We start from the raw sequence: 7568 nt of genomic DNA on the forward strand, positions 1-7568 counted from the left end.
AGGTTGTCTTTTTTTAAATTAAGAGTGGATGAAACTATCGCATGGTTTCCAAGTTCTGGTATGTGAGTAACTTTAACGTCATGTATACGTGAGTCAGTACAGATCACATCAATAAGTGTGCTGCTTTGATCTGTGAAGTGTGTTGGCTCAGTAACTAGTTGTGTAAGATTTGTGTAGTGTAGGAATTCATGAAACAGTTTTGTCTTACTGGCTTCTATTTTTAGTAAATTAATATAGCATAATATACTGATTAATGTGTTTATTCCAATGGAGCATCTTTGAAAAGTAGACTTAAGTATTAAATTACAAGTACTGGCGGTGTACTTTAGTTAGAAGTTCTAAACTAAAGTTTAAACCTGGGATAATATAGAGTACTATGTATACTTGAAATCTATAGAGTGCTCTTTGACTTTGCTTAGAGACTTAAGTTTCAGTGAAAACGAGACAGATTTATGCCAGCGATATAACGCTGTCTCGTTTTAACAGTGTCTTAAAGTCAAAGTCAAAGTGAGCTCTAGATCTCAGCTTTAGACATAGAGTTAAAACGAGACAGACTTACATAACCTGAATAACACAAATCTGTCTCGTTTTTAACCTCCGACCCAAAAAGAGGTGTGTTATAAGTTAGATGTGTGTATCTGTGTATCTGTCTGTGGCATCGTAGCTCCTAAACTAATGAACCGATTTTAATTTAGTTTTTTTTAAAGGTAGCTTGATCGAGAGTGTTCTTAGCCAAGAAAATCGGTTCAGCCGTTTAAAAGTTATCAGCTCTTGTCTAGTAAATGTAACCTTCACTTGTCGGGGGTGTTATAAATTTTTAATTTACACTTGTTGAGCGTTATTTACCTACTTTGACTTTGGGTTTATCATGTTTTAATGCGTCAATTTAGACGAGAAAAGGAAGAGAAAGGGTTGGTTAATAAAAACAATTCAATTATTGTTTATCATAAATACCGAATATATTACTTTGGCCGCTATAAATATTCAAAAGTAACTTCCTTTAGTAATTTTCTGTAGGTATATTATTCCAGATTCGGACGGCAAAGCTATTAATTGAATAATTCATCGAGATGGTTTCACGATTTAATGAAATTAAAAGTGCTTTTTGACTTGAGGTCTCTTCCCACTACTGTTTACTTTTATTGCAAAAGTAATGATAACAAAGTATTAATAATAATAGGTAATATGGAGGAATGGATTAAAATTGCTTGCTGTTGTGACTACGTCTTTTTTTCGACGTAAAAACTCTTTCGTTCTAACTGTGCTTCGATTGGCTGACTGTGGATCAAGAAATCTATTAATATGGCAAGGACATACAAAATATTGGCTGTGTCGTGTTTGTGAAAAGACGTGCTTTGTTATGACATACAATAAAAAGAAATACCTACCTGTTGAGAATTCAGATAACTGTGGGTACCCAAATTTAATCATTTGGGGTATATCAGCTTTTGATTTTTACTTTTACACAGTAATAGTCAGGTGGAATTGGGATAAGTACTTTTAAAAAATTCTGGTTATTACGGAATTGTTGAAAATTATCATAATAAATAATTATTGTAAAGATTTTTTAAAGAAAGCAGATCTTGCAACTATTTTTAATTTAAATTAAGTCAGAAAAACTGCAGTGCGTTTAAATCATTCGCTTTTGTAACCTAACTCGGCTGCACAAAACAGATTACTTTTGCGTAGCGAAATTTGTCTTTTCTTAGGCTCCTGTTTCGCAAGATTTGTTTATAACAGCGTTTATATTAAATTCATTGGTATAGGATTTTATAATAGGATACAATATTCCGTGAGCTCAGTGATGATTTGAATTCGAATTGTCTTAATTTGTGTCAATAGACTCATTTATGCGGGTAAAATAAATATTGGGAACGCTTTACAATTAATTTGTATTGAATGATGGATGAATCGTCTCTGCTATGAATTTAAGTCAAGCTTTTTAAACCTATAAACATTTCAAGTTGAGATTATTTTAAGGCGATCCAATTTTTTTTGAGCGATGATAGCGAAGTGATTAAGATTTCGGCCTGGAATGCGAAGGGTCCGGGGTTCGATCGCCTCTAACTTTTCGGAGTTATTTACGTTTTAAGGTGCATGAGACGGGTCTGCCCGCAAAATTCAAAAATTTGGTTTTTCGCAATTTGTAAATTAATACGACAAAGTAGGCTTATGGCATTCTAAATTCGACAATGGCAGAATCATCTTCACAGGATTACATAAAAATCTTTACTTGACACCCCTATCTTTACTTGACTATAACACCCCTCTTTTTGGGTCGGGGGTTAAAATGAACCTTTTTACGCAAGAAAATAAAAATAATATCCCACTAGTCGTTTTGTGCATGAAATGTTTAAAATCTCCCAATCATCGCGCCGTTCGCACTCAATGGGGCGGATATTACAACGGAGCGGAATATTGAATATTGATTCTTCAATATTTAATATTCTGTGCGTTATACTCAGCAGTGTGTATACTGTATATTGCTGATTTACGTGCCGTGAAGTGAATGATAAATGAACGCTTCAGATCTTCGAATATGTATCAGACAAATACAATGCAGACCTACTGCATCAGTTTTTAGGGTTCCGTAGTCCGTACCCGAAGGGTGCTGACGGGACCCTATTACTAATCCTCAGCTATCCGTTTACCTGTCCATGCGTCTATCAGTCCGTCTGTCCGTCCGTCTGTCCGTCCGATTGTCCTCCACTCTCTGACTCTACCTTTCATAGCCCCATCAAACTGTCGGTTATATGGGCCGAATCCATAAAACCGAGACCTCCATGATCCATAGCGGTCAGACCGCTAAAAGATAGTCATAGATACCAATATACTATGTGGCAATCATTAAGTGAACAGGCAAATGGACAAACATGCATAATTTCCCGTACTCAAGTAAAAACCGGTGAGTTCGGTAGATGTGGCATTACCTTCAGGATAACAACAAGTAAATCATAAACAAGTTGAGAATTGTTTTCACAGGATTTGTCTAAATATTTCAAAGAGTAATTAAGAGTGCGAGAAGTCAGGAATGAAAACGATGGGAAATTTTTAATTAAAATATAACAATTTGGGGGAAAAGTTTGAAGTAATTTAGATTTTAGACGAAACATCGTTTACATTACTTATCACGTCCAAATTTCCTCCGTCCTTCGAAAATTCCGGTTAATTTATGAAGTACTTTCGGTTACTGTTCATTTAATTTTGGTCTGTATGGATTTGGTTTGCTGATTTTTTGATTCCCTTTGACTCAGCAAATTCCTGGATTACAAAGAATATTTTCAAACAAAAATATAGGTATTTTACAACGTTGTATTTAGCTAATTAAAATGTTCGCTGGTTTATCTGGTTTATTTATTAATGTAATATAGACCCTGGTTAAACTTAAATAGTCAGTTAGTATTACCTAAAAAGGTCATTTTGAAAAGATTTTAATGACCGACATAACAGGCCGCCATTTTTTGAAATAGCTTTAAGGTGTCAAAAAGTGCGTTAACATCGCGCTAATATCTATGCAATCTGTGCCGCTACGCGTATGTGGCATATTATGCAAATGCGTTAGAATTGTCTTCACTTTTTAAGATACAATTGCTTAGCCTGCCTGGAGTTTTGTAATATCTTTGGACCTCCCTATCATCAGTGTCTGGTGAAAATTTTCTGAATATTAAAAGTGACTCGAATAATTCTTGATATTAATAATAATTAAATTAGTCATTTATTTCAAATTTGCAAATAAGGATAACTAATTCATTCATTCATTCAGTTTAAATAATACGATTCTAATATAAAATAAAGTAATGTAAACCACTTCTGCATGGTTTCTACACCTTCTGAAACCTAATACAAGCGGTCGAGCCTGCTGGTCATTATGCCCAAGATTGCATTGGCACTGGCTGACTATTCTAATATATTATAAGAATATTCTTTTTTCAAAAAAAAAATACTTTAGAAATAAAACTCAAAATTTTAAAAAACCGCCGACACAAAAACCTCTATAAGAAATCTAGAAAAGAGCTGATTTTCAAACGGCTGAATCGATTTTCTTCGATTATAGCTAAGAACACTCTCAAACAAAAAAGAGACAAAAGAAACAAAAAAAAACTAAATTAAAATCGGTTCATTCGTTTAGGAGCTACGATGCCACAGACAGATACACAGATACACACGTCAAGCTTATAACACCCCTGTTTAAGGGTCGGGGGTTAAAAATAACCGCTTATGGTGAATAAGGTAAATAAAAAAGAAAGAAACACATGAAAAAAGCACGCCATAAGAATGGCAATTTTTACACTCGCTTCACGCGACCCGAATACGTAACATTTATGTTATGACGAGGTACTGCGATGAAAAAGAAAATTAGGGCTGTCACTTAAAAGTTGAAGTTAATAATATTTAGGACGCCATTTCATGCTTGAGTTTATACAACAATCCTTTTTCACACACCTCTAATATGGAATGACATTTTGCAGAACGTGTATTTCTCCCAAGGTTTTGGGTGAATTTCTCTTTTTTCTGAATGTTGGGCGCAACCAATATAAAAATTAATAAAAGTAGTATGTACGTTCCCATATTTACGAAAAAAACTTATTCACAAAAGATAATTCAAAAAATTAAGTTATTCAAAAACTTAGTCAGCTTATTAACAACTCACTTTTGAGAAAAAATCTCTCTCATGCATAAAAGGAAATTGAAGATATCGTATTAGTTGACGGGAGGTATTCAGGCACTTCAAAATTTAATTTCCTCAATCTATTTTGTTCATATTGAAGAAAAATGTCAATTTAGGCAAGATTTTTCTAAGAAACTCAGAAGTTTGTGACATGTGAGTGGTACTTGCAATTTATTTATGAGGATTCATTCATCCATACCAACGAAGCTTTAGGAAATTTGTGCCAAAATGCAAATGATTGCCACATACTCGCAGAGCGCTATCATTCGTTAGAGTACTGCATTGTGTTCAAAGTAGTGTTTGTTGCGTCATCATTGATTAGAGCTTGTGGCGAAAATGGACGTCCATTTTCATCGCGTTGTCAACCCTGTCAAACTTGGCGCAAGGCCAACATGATTGGTGAGAGCGCGGGAATTAGGTTCTCTCTACACAACATTTGCAGCCCTATTACTTTGAAAGACCAGCATTATTAACTTCACCAGCATTTCCCTGGCGTTTTAAAATCTCAACCTATTCTTTATTCATCCTAGTTGAACTACCCCGACTTCATATCGGTAGCCACAATCTATCATGCCCATAACCCTTAGGCTGGTTTTCTTTTCGATCGTCAGCAATCGCAATTTTACATAACATCGATACTAAGCCTACTGCGTCAAAACATTTAGTGGAGATGGGTTTTAAGCATACAAATAAAATTATCAAGCGAAACAATATAATTAAAGAGATACTTTAATTACATTAGATAGTAAATTAAATTTATAACACCCCCGACTACTAAATTGAAATCGGTTCATTAGTTAAGGAGCTACAATGCCACAGACACACAGATACACACGTCAAACTTATAACACCGCTCTTTTTGGGTCAGGGGTTAAAAAAAAAGTATACAGCGGGCCCTGAAGAGCCCACAATTGCTTGCAGTTTATTTATTCATCCTCATTTTATATTACATCAGTTAGAAAGTCTAGAGGTGAGGTTAGCTTTAAGTATGGTAAAATTACTAAGCTAAACAGTTTGGTTAGATCATAGACAGTAAGTGAAAATACTTTCATGATAAAATATAGACACGGTGAGCCTCGGAGAGCCCACAATTACTTCTCGTTGATTTATTTATCCTTATGTTACATAACCTCGAGTCTAAGCATATTGCGTTAGAGTATCTAGAGGTGAGCTCGTGGGTATGAAAGTCAAATGCGGTTCCACTGCATGCATTATTTATCACCTTTCCCACTTACATTGTGTCTAACAGACAAGGGGTACATAATTGAGTTTCTTAAACCTTCGCACCTGTACCTATTGAAATGAACTAGAAATAAAACTGAGGAAATATAAATAAAATATTTTTATTTAAAATATTACCTTTTACAACTGCTTTTGAAGTTCAAAAGAATCTACCATATGTTCGGAATGCCTTTCCTACCGAGAAAAACCAGCAAGGAGTTCAATTTACAATATTATTCCATTAAAACATAAATAATTGCAGTACCCTGTTTTTTTTTACTGCAGTCTGCAATCTCACCTAATGGTAAGTGACAATGCAATTTAAAATGGTAGCAGGCCAACCTGGACTGTATGTCAGTATGTCAGATCTTATTAAATCCATGTCCCTGATGAGATTGTATGCGTTATCATACCGGGACCATATATCACTTGCCTGTATAGTTCTTCTAGTAGCCATGGCTGAAGTTTTTCAATAGATTAGACTTGAGTTTTAGAAACTATAATTTCCAAACTGAACTAACTGGGATTCGAACCTGAAACAACCCAGTTATGAGTACAGCCTAATAAAATATCAACACATTAAAAAAACCGGCCAAGTGCGAGTCAGACTCGCGCACTGAAGGTTCCGTACTCGGGTATTTTTTCCGACATTTTGCACGATCAATCAAAAACTATTATGCATAAAAATAAATAGAAATCTGTTTTAGAATGTACAGGTACAGCACTTTCATATGATACCCCACTTGGTATAGTTATCTTACTTTGAAAATTTAAACATATTTTAATTTTTTTTTAATGATGTGACCACAAATTCGCGGTTTTCAGATTTATTCCTGTACTTGCGCTATAGGTCAACGATTGATATATGATTGTAGGTCAACGTTAAGTACCCTTGACAGACACGACGGACGGACGGACAGACAGACAGGCAATAAAGTAATCCTATAAGGGTTCCGTTTTTCCTTTTGAGGTACGGAACCCTAAATATCGTGAATATTTTGTCAAATAATCACACTAATATTATAAAGGCAAAAGTTTGTATGTGTTTGTGTGTGTTTGTGTGTGTGTATGTTTGTTACTCCTTCACGCAAAAACTACTGGACGGATTTGGCTGAAATTCGGAATGGAGATAAATAATATCCTGGATTAGCACATAGGCTACTTTTTATCCCGGAAAATCAAAGAGTTCCCACGGGATTTCGAAAAATCTAAATCCAAGCGGGCAAAGTTGCGGGCATCAGCTAGTCTCCAATAAATATTAGAGAAATATTCCGCAAATGATAGATTCTACGAGCGAGCGTGGAGAGAAAATTTATAGTTTCAGGCGAGTTTCTATCAAAACTCATAATTCCCGGTTTGGTGAAAAGTGTCTAGTCTACCAATCAAAGGTATGACGAGGGTACGGTAAGACTGACGTTATTAACAACATAGGAACATATGCGTAGGTAAATTGCTGTGATAATATGTTATTTTCGGGGAAAATTTTCGTTTGGTCTTTTATATGTATTTGTTTTTCCCCCGACCCAAGTAGAGGGGTGTCATAAGTTTGACGTGTGTATCTGTGTATCTGTCTGTGGCATCGTAGTTCCTAAACTAATGAACCGATTTTAATTTAGTTTTTTTGTTTGAAAGGTACCTTGATCGAGAGTGTTCTTAGCTATAATCCAAGAAAATCGGT

This window comes from Maniola jurtina, chromosome 21, assembly GCF_905333055.1.
Source record: "Maniola jurtina chromosome 21, ilManJurt1.1, whole genome shotgun sequence".
NCBI lineage: Eukaryota > Metazoa > Arthropoda > Insecta > Lepidoptera > Nymphalidae > Maniola > Maniola jurtina.